This window comes from Triturus cristatus, chromosome 1_1 (genome assembly GCF_964204655.1).
Source record: "Triturus cristatus chromosome 1_1, aTriCri1.1, whole genome shotgun sequence".
Taxonomy (NCBI): Eukaryota; Metazoa; Chordata; class Amphibia; order Caudata; family Salamandridae; genus Triturus; species Triturus cristatus.
This window is the reverse complement of record NC_140579.1, coordinates 614,725,629-614,740,144: the sequence shown is the minus strand read 5'-3', so window position 1 is coordinate 614,740,144 and position 14,516 is coordinate 614,725,629. Positions and strand designations below refer to the sequence as shown.

The 14,516-nt window shown below is 44.9% G+C and overlaps 1 long non-coding RNA gene across 1 annotated transcript; it reads right to left on the bottom strand.

Annotated features, from left to right (window-relative positions):
• Positions 1 to 329: 329 nt before the first annotated feature.
• LOC146870715 (uncharacterized) lies at positions 330 to 2,199 on the bottom strand. Its single transcript, XR_014959440.1, has 5 exons — positions 2,067 to 2,199; positions 1,841 to 1,958; positions 1,614 to 1,744; positions 1,018 to 1,095; positions 330 to 769 (listed from the first exon to the last, which is right to left on the bottom strand). It is a non-coding gene; the product is annotated as an uncharacterized LOC146870715 (long non-coding RNA).
• Positions 2,200 to 14,516: the final 12,317 nt, after the last annotated feature.

Sequence of the window (14,516 nt, the reverse complement as noted above, 5' to 3'; positions counted from 1 at the left end):
GTGTATACTAGTCGTGAGGGAGTGGCTGTGGCATACTAACAACTAGGGTGTGACCAGCAGATCACTGCAATGAAAATCTGGGCCATGTAGTTGTTGTGCTTCCCTGTAAGCGTAAGTAGAGTGGTCTGGCCTGGCGTATGCCAGTCCTGCATGAGGCTGTGAAGAAGTAATAAAACTACAGAAGAGGGACCCTGAGAAAGTTAAATGGGTGAGGAAGTAATCAGGGAAATTATAAATATAATAAAAAAAACACAAAACTTCCTTCACATAAGTACTTCAATTGTAGGCAATATGTCCATAGAATTAGGCACACCCACAGAGCAAGAGAATTATATAAAAAAGTAATTAATTTATTGCATTGACTTATCAAAATATATAATTATCATACTGATTATATATCCATTTTTTCTTTTTTATATATGGTGCAAAGAAAAACACAATAGTAATATACAACACATCCTGGCCCAGCATACATCATGATTACAAAATCAATAAATGAGAATACATGGAAAGACCAAAATCTGCAAATGAAAGAAACAACAAAAAAGATCTTACAAGACAATAAATGACAAAATACAATACATCATACAAATACAGTTAAATAATGAACAAGAAAAAAGCGCCGACGCGCGTTTTGGAGATCCCATGAAACTCAGCAAGTTCCTTCTTCAGGGCACATGGTGTTCGTTTTTTGAAAACAAATCATGAATTCAATTCCTGACCTTTTAGGTATAGTGCCGGGCTTCATTCAACATTAAAAACTGTTGGTCTGTGGGGGGAAAAGCATGAGGTAAATATAAACAGGAAATACACTAAAATATAACAGAATGAAAAAAAGTGTAGCCAACGCCAGATAGAACGATTAGAGTAACCCAGTGGAAACTAAAAAGTAATAGAAAACCGCAGAGTGGGAAAAAGAAGGGATGAAGAGAATGCTAAGGTAAGCCAACCACCATCATTTTAAATAATGTGTGTACCGCCTCAAAAGGTAGGTAATATAAAGAACGATCCACATACTTTCCACAAGATCCAATGCTGGAATTAGAACCCTGGGCAGATGCGGCCAGAGGGTAACTTCTATAGATCAATCACAGACTGAAGAGACAAAAATAAATAAATAGAAGAAAAGAAGAACAAAAACTCATCAAGATAACAAAGGGCTAAAGTGGCGAAGCCTGGGTTCCAATAAGGTGACAATAAAGCTTAGGGACTAAAGATAATTTGTAACTAGGCAACTCCTAAATACCAAAAATACTCGAAAGCATAAATATGGCTTCATATGCCTAAGAGTATTAGAGTCAACCAGTGTACTGCAGGAAATTCTTTAAGGAATTAATGGTAGTTATTAAGAGGAAATAGAATTACCCAGCAAACACGGGTCAAAGCCATATATAAACATTGGTGTAGTAGATTGAGGCTATCATATACAAACGAAGGGAATAAATACAAGGTAGAAAATGTGTTACCTTGAAGCAAAGAATAGTAACACAACAAAGAATGACCCTTCTAAGTAGATTACCCCACCAATCAATTTGAGTAAGAACATCTCTACAGCTATAAAATGGCAGTGGAAGCCTCTATTACCGCTAAACCGTCCCTTGGATGATACTCACATAAATGAATGTAGCACACTAGATGGATAATACGAATGAGAAGCCAGAATAGTAGGGGTAAGTCGGTATGGTTAAAATATATTGAGGAAAACCAATCTGATCAATATAGGCAGCAACAATAGGTAGGTAACCTAAGAATATGGAGAAAATAATAAAGGAAATATAAGTGACTGCTTTATTCCAAAAATCACAATACCGAGAAAGTGTGGAACCAAAAAGTTACTTACAAATTTAAAAAACGCAACTGTGGGTGTTTATACAGCAATCACGGTAGCAATGTTTTCAAAACTGATATGAGGGACCGGAGGTCATCGCTCATTGGAACTCGGTCTGCAAGATTACAATCTGCAAAGTATAACACAGATCCAATTATGGACGATACCTATAGGCGCGGGGACCTGCCAGGGAGCACTGAGCGGGGGATGAGTGTAGCGATAGGCATCGAGTACTTACTGATTTGCCGCCATCCAAAGTTCGAATATTCGGGGCCTTAAGGCAACCACAACCGCTGAGGGGAAATGAAAGCTCGAAAAAGTGCTCCTTATAACGGAAACCCGATAAGGTGTAACCGGCCACACGTGTGATGAGAAATAGTGAGCAAGATGGAAAGAGGACTACAGAAGACTCCCCAGCAGACGGTACACATACTGCGCATAGAAAGGAGACTAAAGGCAAACACAATGGTCGCCATGATGAGAAGAGATCCATTCTAAACTACACGGTCTAGGATACATAAAAAGGAATAACACAAGAAATGCAAGGATAAAAAGAAAAAGAAAATGAATAAAGGGTGGTAATAATAAAAAGTGATACAGAAAAAAAATATTAGCCACAAAGGAAAAAACGGATATGATAAATAAATCAATCAGAAAGGAAAAATAAAAATAAATAATCAGAAGTGATGCAATGAGTCCATAAGACTAAGAAATAAGACCTAAAGTGCATACGTAATGGGTGGATAAGTAAATAAATAAATGAAATGCTGATGCAGATAATGCTAAAAAAGTCTGGAAAGTAATAGCACAACCAACAATAAAGCAGGATGAAACACAAAACAAATCAAGAAAAAAGTTATAAATATTCAAAAAAGGAATTAGTCTCCAAAATAAGGTAAAGGGAAGAACAAATCTGCGAGGCACTAAAGGATTGTCAAAAGGTGATTGACCAGAAAGAAAAAACTATGATGCAGAGATACCAGATTTATATGATGGTGTTCTCCCAGTGGAGGGATTCATTAAGCCCCTGGTCATATGTCTGTAGAGGGTAAATCCAAAACACCTCCCTCTTGCATCTCAAGGCATCAATGTTACTATCATTGGGGTGAATTATGTGTTCCAATATGGTCCAGTTTAAATCTTTCACAGAGCGCTCAGACTCTACCCAATGGGCAACCAAGGGAGCCCCAAGACGTTTATTGTGGATGGTTGATTTATGTTTGCTGAATCTCACTCTAAACTCCCTACAGGTCTCGCCAACATAACCTTTATGGCAGAGACATAAAATGAGGTAGACTACATTACTAGTGCGACAATTCGTCATCTTCTTAAACGTGAAGGTCCTTTTACCCCATACGAGTTCATTCGAAACAATAGCAGTCACAGGCATGGCAGTGACCACATTTATGCGTGCCCATAACTGGGTTGGTACCTAAGATGGATTTCTGGACATATTTATTATTCTGTGGTTCTTTAGCTTTAACCAAAGCGTTCCTCAGATTGTTATTACGACGAAACGCAAAAGTGGGTTTAGGAAGAGTGCTTTTGTGACTGTCAGAATTAAGAATGTGGCATTCAGTGTTGATAATCTGTCTCACTTTATGGTCAAGGTTAGAATGTGTGGTAACACAGACAAGTTTGTTATCGGTTTTAGCCTCTGTTCTGTAATAGGGCCGTTCTGTCATAATACTTAGCCCTTTTGTAGGAGTCTTTAATGAGTCTAAAGGGATAGCCTCTGTCCAGAAGTTTCAATTTAAGTTGTTCCGCATGTATATCAAAATTCTGTATGCTAGTACAATTCCTGCGCAAGCGCAGAAATTGACTGAATGGGATGCTATCCTTTTGACTGCGTGGGTGATAGCTGGCATATTGTAGCAGAGTGTTCCGTGCTGTGGGTTTAGTATAGAGGGAAACCTCTATTTTCTGATCAATTGCTTGGATCTAGATATCCAAAAATTAAATTTTTACTTTGCTAGTGATGTAGCGCTTAAAAGTTTGAAAATCGTAGGGGTGCGTTATATTCACCGTTAGTCGGCACCCGCATATAATCAAATGTGTACTCAGGTATTTTGTGTGCAATGTATTAAAGAATTGTATAATCTATATCGATTTCAATAGAAGTGTTAGCTATGTATAAGCATATTGTGAATGTATTAGAGAAATGCATAGTTAGTTTATTTGAATACAATGTGATGTTAAAAACGTGTAGTTTAGAATTCGTGTCTGTAGACTGTTTAGTTTGACCACACATGAAAGAAAGACGTAAATGTCAATACTGTGATTTAGACATGCTTGTGTAACCGTAGTAGTGGCCAGAATTCGCATATATCGTTGAGGCGAAAGGCCTGGTATTTTCTTATGTTAGCCAAGGGCAATAGGCCAAAAGGGATTTATTCCAGTAGAGGTTTTAGGCTGTAGTAAATTGCAAAGTTAAAAGATGCGAAGTATGTCTGCCTTGCATGATCTCACCCCAGGTGCAAGGACAGTTGCTCGTTAGTAGAGAAGCTCTTTGTTCACGAATTGACTTATGTAGTAAAAGCCAGACATGGGAGTGCATTGGAATGTGCCAATCGTAACTCCTAGTGCGGATGGCGTCTGGGACTCAAGGCCAAGCGATGGAACTGGACAGCGCTCTGTGGAAAATTACTGAAAGACGACCCCGCAGAAGAGGAGGTGCAAAGGGCGTGTTCTGAGACTTGGGGTTCTGTATTAGGGAAAGCGCCCCGAGGGTGAAAGCAGATCAGAGCAGCCCAGAGCAGAGAAAGGCTAGGCGAAGAGCTAGAGGGGGCAACTTAGACTAAGCTCTCTAAGTGAAGACTTCTCAGGAAGTTTCACTCTGACACCTTTTCGACTGAGGGTCTCAAGGGATTGCTAAGTAGGGATGTCATCCAGTACAGAGTAGGGACAGAGATGGTATGGTCCAGTGTCCCTAATATCGACATTGGCTTGGTAGTTTTCTACCTCATGCTTTTAGAGATTGTGCTTTTAGTTATTTTTAGCCGTATGCGGATTCTTCGTAGAGTAGCATTTGTGTTAGTGCCTATGTACTTGTTGTGCCTCGTATTGAGGACTTTGTATCTTCAAATCTTTATGCTGATAATAAAAGCCAGAGAGCCAAGAGATTAAGTCTCGAGTCCTTGATTATGATAAATTGTGGACAGCATTTCCTGATAATTGTGTTTATTCCCTCCACGCTATTGGGCAAGTAAAAAGTTCCATCCGACCAGAGTGGGTTCTAGTAGATAATTGCGGGATACTAAAATGGGCCGGAGCAGTTGGTAGCAGAGACGGATGGTTACTTCCGATAGCGAGGGACGATTAGATTAGATAAGGATAAGTGATCCTTGAGGCCCAGAGACGATAAGTGATGGTGAATCATCAGATGGCGAGCAGCAGACGGCAGCAGACGAGCATCGACGGCGAGTAGCAGTGCGGCAGAAAGCAGCAGTTCCAGGAGTGAGTATGAACGTAATGAGATGTTGTAGATTGCGGTGTTGATTTGTTGTGTGATGTCTTGCGGAGTTGATGTGTATGTTGTGTGATTGTGAGATCAGGCTGTGAGCGCGCGCAGCCCGGGAGTTGTGGTGTAGAAGACACCTGAGATAGATTTTTGTTGACCACCCAAAGGAGATCGTGAGGTACCATCGATCACCTGGACCGAGATAGGGGGAGCGAACGTGTGTGTGTATGGCAACTTAACGCTGGTCGTGGGTTGTTGTGTGAGGATCGGAGTGTTAGTAACCTATCAGTGGCGATTTGTCTGGCCGGACGGGGGCAGACGGGCGCCAATCGAGGTCAACAAGGTCGAGAGACTGTGGACGAACAGTCAGAGGCTGTGGACGGACAGCCGGAGAAGTAACTTAATCGGTTATTTCAGTGTATGAAAGGGCGTGAACGTGTTTGGAGAAGGGAACTGCTGCGAACGGAGGAAGGTGACGTCAGAGAGTGTCGCGCTGTGATAGGCCGGTTGGTGTGAGTCGCGCTGTTATTGGAGGATTTAAGAACAAGAAGTAAACAGAGCGTGAGATGGAGTTCGCTCATCATGAAGTGTCTTAGGGTCTTGCGAGAATTGTGTAGAGGCGATAAGCATGTGGTTGTTCGTGAGGGAGAAGAAGCCCCTCCCGAGGACACCCCAGCACATTACATGGCAAAGAATGTGGGGTTACATACTATAGTTTGGATTGAGAATTGGTACAAGATCACACAAGGTGAAGGGGAACTAGCTTTCCCGAGGTATGGCTCATTTAGACTAGCGGTGCTGTACCAGCTGAAGTCGGTGATGGGGTCCTTAAGACCCTTGCCAAGACCAGCACAGTTCGAAGCATTACATGCGTGGATTAGAGCAGCGCATGATAAGGAAAAGGGAAGAAGCCAGGAAAGGATGAGAAAGTCGATCAGGGCATTTCAGGATGCCAGGTGGGACGCAGCGGAGAAAAGATGGAGAGTGCAGACAATTGAGGAAGAGAAACTGTATCCCTTATTGATAGACTCGACGGGGATAAGGCATGTGAAAGCACAGGATGAAGAAAGTGACTCTGATGATGGAGTATTGCAAAGATTGTTAGACGAGAGACCACCTCCCTATAATCCAGATGAAGCAGACGATAGGTGGGTTGAGAGAGAGGAAACTAGAAGAGTAACCATTCAACCTGAGACTCGAGTGGAAGGGTTGGTTTAGTTTGAAACAGAGAGTTCACGGAGTCAGTCCGAGGCTAGTGGGAGGATTGAAATAGAGATGAGGTTACCGGATGCATTGAGGGTACCGGTCACCATTGGACCGATTGTGTCGATATACAGTCCGGAATCGGAGGAAAGAGAGAGGTCCGAACAGGTGGCAGAAAGAACGAGAAGAGAAAGCGAGGAAAGTGGGTTGGAAGGGGCAATGGTCCGACCTCCAAGCCCTGTACAATGGAGTACACCATTGGCAGCGGTGTCAGATACATCTAGGGGCGAAGAGGACCAGAGATCGGTGAGGCCGAAGACTCTGATGGAGTCGAGATCAGATTTAAGGTCATGGGTACCGTCAGAGAGGCACCTGAACCGGAATGTGGGCCAATCGGAGAAAGCTCGGGATAACTTTAGGAGTTATTCTGCTCCTATGGAAGCACCAGAAGAGAGGAGAGAGAAGGAACCAGAATGTGAATATGATGAGGGACGTGGAGCCAGTTGTCAGGTGTTGAAAGCAGCCTTGAAGGCAGGCATGATAGATATAGTAAGGCTCAAGGCAGAGGTAGACGAAATTATATATGGAAGTCTACCTCTTGAGAGGATAGTATCCTACAATCCGGATGAGCTGTTTTTCGTAGCGAAAGATGTGACTCGGAAAGCACGAATGGCACACGAGAAATTGAGGGGATTGGCGAAGGAATATGATGTGGATTTATCCAAGACTAGGGTGTTGCAAGGAAGTCATAGGATGCATTATACCGAGCGAGAGATTTTGCAGGGAAGAGGGTTGTTGGATTGAGGTCACATGCCAGAGAACTGGTTCTAGCCATGCGGCCATGGCTGACGCTTGATAAATGGGAAGAGAAATGGTCTAAGAAAAAGCCCTCTAAGGGAGCGGAAGGAGGAACCCCGGGTGAAGGGTTGTTATTAGCAAAGACCTTTCCCCTAAGGGAAGTGGCAAATGGAGGATATGTGCATGTACCATGGAGCAGGGGGGATTTGGCATCATTTACGAATGATTTTCCCAGGCTTAGGGAGAAGCCTGCAGAGTGGTACAAGCAAGTTGAGCGTTTTGTCAAGATCTCGAAGGTATTGTGGATAGACCTAAATACCCTATTCGATATTGTGGTTCCGGGAGATCTATGGAACGCATGTAAAATTGCTGTTGATTGGCCGGACTATGAGCCTGAGAGGAATATGATTACCAATGGTCCGTCGCCAGCGGTGATGAGGCTGTATGAGAAAGTAATTACCTGGTTGAAATCGAAGGTTTCACCCCAAGACATTGATTGGGTGAAAATAGACAGGACGGTGCAAGAGCCAAAGGAGACAGTACATGAATTTTATGAGAGACTCTTGAAGGCTTTTAAGCAGTACAGTGGTCTAGATGAGCTGGAAACGAAGGATATGGGACAGTTTGTGTCTAAGTTCGTGTTGGGTTTGAAGCCCGAGGTTAGTCTCATGATACAACAGCATTTGATCTGTTGGCAGAATAAGCCCGTGGATGAGATCTTGCGGTACGCCAGGTACTGCACGGATGAGATTGAGTCGAAGCACAAGTAGATGAAAGATAACCTATTGCTCATTCAGATGCAAGCTGCTCAGGGACCGCCGAATGGGGGTCCAGTGGTAAGGAGACAGGGAAACTATCAGACAGGGAATCAGAACGTGCAGGGTCAAGGAAGGCCGAGGCCCGTAGACCCTAGGACAGGTATAGATGTAGCAATACTGAAAAAGACGACAGCTTGTCACCAGTGTCACCAGGTGGGACACTGGAGGCGCGAGTGTCCCTTGAACCCCTATAATCAGCAACAGATGGAGGGAGGAATGGGTCAGGTCCCTGGGGCGGAACAGGTACAGACGGTGACTACACCGAGGATGATGCAAGGGGGGACCGGCATCCCGCAAGTGCAGATTCCCCAGCCACCCAGGATACAGAATATACAGCAGGGAGCTCAAACTTATTTGCAGATGCCCATGTGTGAAGTAAGCGAAGAGAAGGATGTGGATTTACTGGCTCGGTTGAGTTTAGGCCAAGATGACGACTGCATACTTAGGGCCGTTCTAGAGGTGGATCAGAGAGGACCCTTCGTGGAAGCAGAACTCGACGGACACCCTACTACATTTTTGGTCGATACGGGGGCTACTAGGTCAACTAGAAGATCAGCGGTAGTTCCGGGTGTAGCCCTTTCTGGAGAAAGCATACAAGTGGTTGGAGTGGCGAACAAGAGGCTAGTTAGCCCTCTGACAGAACCGATTCCAGTCAGGATAGGAAACTTTAGGGATCGACATCAATTCGTGGTGTGCGATTCTAGTCCTGTTTGTTTGTTGGGAAGAGACTTATTGTGCAAGCTCAATTGCACAATCTACTGTACCCCGAAAGGAGTAGAGGTGCAGACAAGGGATGATGACGCGACCTTTAAGGTTGCAAATCAGCGGGTGTGCGTGGAAATGTACCCAGCTTTGACAGTGGAGGAGCTTCCACAGGATTTGAGGGAGTCAGTATCGGCTGACGTGTGGGACCTAAGTGGGGAGGAGATTGGCTTAGTCAGGGGAGTGGAACCGGTGAAGATACAGGTTAAGCCAAACGCGGAATTCCCGAGAACCCCTCAGTATAAATTATCCCCTGAAACGATTGCAGGGATTAAACCTGTGATCGAGTCTATGATTAGGCAGGGAATACTGGTGGAGATTATGGGTAGTCCATGTAATTCGCCCATTATGGGAATGCAGAAACCAAGTGGGAAGTTCAGGATAGTGCAAGATCTGCGGAAAATAAACGATATAGTTGTTCCATGTTGTCCAGTGGTACCGAATCCATCTGTGATACTGTTCCAGATCCCATGTGAAGCTGGATGGTTCACAGTGATTGACTTGTGTCAAGCATTCTTTTCGATTCCCCTACACGAAGAGAGCAGGTTTCTTTTTGCATTTAGGCTAGAAAATCGTGTATTAACGTGGTGTCGTATCCCACAGGGGTATACGGAGAGCCCATCGATTTTTAATCAACTCTTGAAGAAAAACCTAGAAAGTCTAGTGTTGCCACAGAACTCTGTTTTAGTGCAATACATTGATGATCTGCTTGTCGCGTCCGAAACCGAAGACGCTTGCAGAACTGATACAATTGCGCTGCTGAACTTCTTGGGAGAAAATGGTCACAAGGTGTCCCCAAACAAGCTGCAACTGTTTACCTGAGGTACAGTATTTGGGGCACAGAATTGAGAAGGGTAAAAGGAAGGTGTCTCCAGATCGCATTGATGCGATTCTGAGAATGCCAGTGCCCTCGACACAGAGGGAAGTTAGAATGTTTTTGGGAATGGTGGGTTATTGCCGCCAGTGGATCCCAAACTTTTCCTTTGAAGCGAAGCCTTTACAGCGGCTGACGCGAAAGGATGTAAGTGATCCGGTACCATGGGACGACGACTGTTTGAAATCATTTCTGAGGCTGAGAGAAGCCTTATGTAGCGCTCCTGCGTTGGGAATGCCGGATTACAACAAGGCATTTGCATTGTTCTGCTGCGAAAGAGAAGGTTGCGCATTAGCAGTGTTAACTCTAGGAGGTGTCCGTAGACCAGTTGCCTATTTCTCAGCTACTTTAGATCCAGTAGCTTCTGCGTTGCCCGGATGTCTCAGATCCGTTGCGGCAACAGGTGTCAGCATCGAGAGATGTGAGAGCATTGTGATGGGTCATCCTCTTACTGTACATGTGCCACATTCTGTTGAATTGTTGATGACTAGGACTAAAACACAGCACCTCACGAATAATAGGCTGACTCGTTATGAGCAAGTTATTCTTGCAGCTGATAATGTGATACTGAAGAGGTGTGCTGTTTTAAATCCTGCTACATTGTTACCTGTTCCAAATATAGATGATAATGAAGATTGTGAGGACCATGATTGTCTCGACGTTACGGAACTATGCACCAAACCGAGACCTGACATTGTCGATGAACCGCTCCCAGTGTCAGATGAGATTTTCTTTGTGGACGGTTCATGTTTAAGAGACAGTGTCGGTCGACTGAGAGCAGCGTTTGCTGTATGCACCATCACGGGGGTGGTTGAAGCCGCTTGTTTAGAAGGAGTACACTCCGCGCAGGTGGCTGAGCTCATTGCTTTGACTCGTGCCTGTTTGGCAGCCGACAAGATCCGTGTAACGATTTACACGGACAGCCAGTATGGGTTTGGTGTGGTTCATGACTTCGGACAGCTATGGTCCCAGAGAGGGTTTATGACGTCTTCAGGTTCACCCATTAGAAATGGTGATCATGTACGAAAATTGCTTGAAGCATTGCAAGGTCCTGATGAAATTGCCGTTGTTAAATGTGCTGCACACACGAAGGGAAATGATTTTGTTTCATTGGGTAACAATTATGCTGATGAAGTAGCCCGGTTTTGTGCAGAGCAGGGATGCAATTTTACGGACTCACACATTGAAGAAACTGAGGAGGAAATGGTGTATGGTCAGATGTTAGCAATGGCGGACTCATGGGAGGAACTGAAACAGCTTCAGGAAGGGGTCTCGGATCAGGAACGAGACAGCTGGATACGAGCTGGATGTGAGAAAGGAGATGTGGATATATGGGTTTCGAATGATGGACGAGCAGTGTTGCCGGAAAGTTTGTTGAATCCCATGGCGAGGTTGATACATGGTGCTGTACATCTTGGTAGGGACGCAATGATGAGTGTTTCGTCCGACTTGGTACAAACCAAAGTTTCGGGCAGTGGCTGAGACCGTGTGCCAGAGGTGTGTCACTTGTCAACAGATGAATGTAGGAAAGAGGACAGCTGTGACGTTGAGTCACATAGGGAGGTCAGGTGGACCTTTCAATAGGATGCAGCTGGATTTTGTTGAAATGCCGAAGTGTAATGGGTTGAGGTACATATTAGTGATAGTATGTGTCTTTTCCAGGTGGGTGGAGGCATACCCTACACGCAGATGTGACACACTCACGGTAGCAAAACTATTATTGAGAGAACTCATTCCAAGGTACGGGTTCCCGACGTCCTTTGAATCGGACAGAGGAACTCATTTTCACAGCGAAGTTATGAAGTTGCTGTGTGCTGCTTTGAATATAGATCAGAGGTTACATTGTAGCTATAGACCAGAAGCTTCAGGGATAGTGGAGCAGGTGAATGGAACTCTGAAGGCTCGGATGGCGAAAGTGTGTTCGTCTACGTCTCTGAAATGGCCTGACGCATTACCTTTGGTCCTTATGAGCCTCCGAAGTGTGCCTGATAGAAGGACTGGGTTGTCACCCCATGAAATCCTCATGGGAAGAGCGATGCGTTTGCCTGCAATACCTGCTACTGCTCTGATAAATATCACTGATGATATGATCCTGGACTATTGTAAAGGCCTTGCTGACGTGGTCCGTTCTGTGTCTCAGCAGGTGCAGACAGCAACGGTTCCAGCTGCGAGTGACCTGTGCCACGACTTGTGCCCAGGCGATTGGGTCCTAGTCCGCAAGCACGTGAGGAAGAGTTGCTTGGATGCTAGGTGGCGCGGCCCGTTTCAAGTGATCCTCGTTACGAACACAGCCGTCAAGTGTGGAGGATTACCGAACTGGGTGCATGCTTCCCATACCCGTAGAGTTCCAGCACCCTTGGAAGATACAGCCCCTCTCGAGAACGAAAATCCAGCAGAGCCGACAGAACCACCTGAGAGGGCCAGTCAAGCTGTAAGGGTTGCTGAAGCAGCTGATGGTGCACTGAATCGAGCCGAGGAAGAACGTGGAAGAAGTACTGACCCAGAAACAGGCGAAGGAGCAAGAGGTGCAGTGGGCAGTACGGAATCGAGTTCTGCCGAGGAGGAGGAGGCCAGTGCACAGGGTATCGAAGGGAAGACCGGAGGTGCCACAGAAGCAGAGAAGGTTTGGTCCGCAAGACAAAAACGGGTAAACCTGAGGTTGGTACAGGACACAGATCTTGCACCAGTTTCGGAAGAGCCAGAAGAAGAATCAGGCGACGAGGAGTATCCTCAAGGTGTGAGAAGGTCAAAGAGAACTAGAGTGCCAAGTCGGAAGTACGCTTCACCAGAGTGGGCATATTCAGTGACTGATGCCAGGGTTACCGAGCACGGGGAGATTGAGGTCGATGACATTGGTCAACAGTGTCCCGCTCCAGAGAGTGGAAGTGTTGCTGAAGGTTCCGGGATTGGAAATCGAAGGAATTCTGACGATCCACATTCCGAGTCCACCTTTCCTGAGTGTCATTCGAGGTATGATCTTGGATAATTTAGAGTTCCCGACGTTCACTACTGTGCCAGATCCACAAGAACTGATCATCCTTAAGCTCGAAATATTGCAGGGAGTCCTGGAACTGTTGGGACCAGCAGTTATGTTGGACTGACTTGAGAGGGTTGCAAGCAGGGAAGAAGATAACCTAGATCCGAGCGGAAGAAGAACAAAATTAGGGATTTTTCCGTTATAGAACGAAGAAAAGTTAGGGAGGGTTTGCCTAAGTTCACGAAAGAGACATTAATGAGAAAGAGACTTACCATTTCAGAGACTGTACTGGACATTGAGTATATTCCAAAGATGGCAGATCCTGCACACACACATCGTAGGGCTAAATTGATAATAGGCACATTGATAGGAGTTGTGATAGTCACTATATTTGCAGTAGTGATAAGTTCGTACATGGTGGCTTACAGGCAGGAGGGGAAGGTTCAGGGAGCACCCACACCTATTACCCCAGGACAGAGAGATGTCAGTATCCGGGAACAGGGAACATCAAAGTTAAGTGAGGATCGCAGACTCCACATGGATTTGTCGAAGGGTGATTTTAAGCTTAATGCTTATGCGAAGTTGTTGTACGAATATGTTGATGCGATGGATGTGAAGGATTGTTATGTGTGTATGCAGTTGCCTGCTTCAGTGGATGAAGGTATCAAGTATCATCATCTCCCATTGACATATGGGCTTTCTTGTAGTTTATTGCTTAGTTTATTTTATGACAGGAGGCAGTTCGAGTATTTCTTTTCAAATTTTGACACGGTACTTCCCGAGGTTCCAGCAATCAAGCATTTGAATAAGTATGACTATTATAAGAAAGAGGACAGACTCCTGAAGTATTTTAGACCGACTGTGAAGTTGGATACTGCGCATGCTCACAGGCATAACCTGACATGTGCGTTATCTGGGACGGAGAAAAAATTCATTGATCAAGTAGAGGACAGGTATAGAAAGTTGACCCAGACACGAGACACCGGAGATAGTCCAGTAGATTGGACTGAGGAGGAGAAAGCTCACAAGTCTAAGGGAAGCTATGGACCAATAGCGTTAGATGAGGTACAGAAGGGGAATTTGTGTATTGGACGGCCTCAATCCGCTACGGAGAAGGTCGCAGTAGGACATAGCACCTGTTCTCAGACCTTCACCCTGGAGGCTTCTGTTAAGGACTTTATGCAAGGTCCGGTACAAGTAATTCCGACAGTGTATTATGTATGTGGGAAGAATGCTTACGTCAGACTACCTGCAAATTGGTATGGCATATGCTATTTGGCTATCATATTCCCGAAGATTTATCACACAGAGAACTTGGAGTTGCTAGAGACGAGACAACATTCTAGAAGACGTAGGGCTGTAAACACCGGTGAAGTGATTGGAGATATATATGGAGCAATGATACCTAGTATGGGTGTGGTGTTAAATGACGTGAAGATCAGGAGGTTGGCGACTGTGGTTGATGAGCTGTCTATGAATACGGCGAGGTCTTTGTGGTTGGTGGCTGGAGAGATGTTGTCGATACGGAATATGGTTATGCAGAATCGCCTTGCGTTAGACGTGTTATTAGCCAAGGAAGGCAGAGTCTGCAAATTATTGAAGGTTCAAGAATGCTGCACATATATTCCAGACAACACGAAGGAGATAGGGAAGTACATAGATAACATCACAACTATTCACAAGGAGATTATGGACTTAACGGAGGAGAATGTGTGGGAAAAGATTGGACAAGGATTTGGAAGAGTGGGAACGTGGTTTGCGAATTTGGGAAGAGGATTTCTTGGATCAGTGTTGAA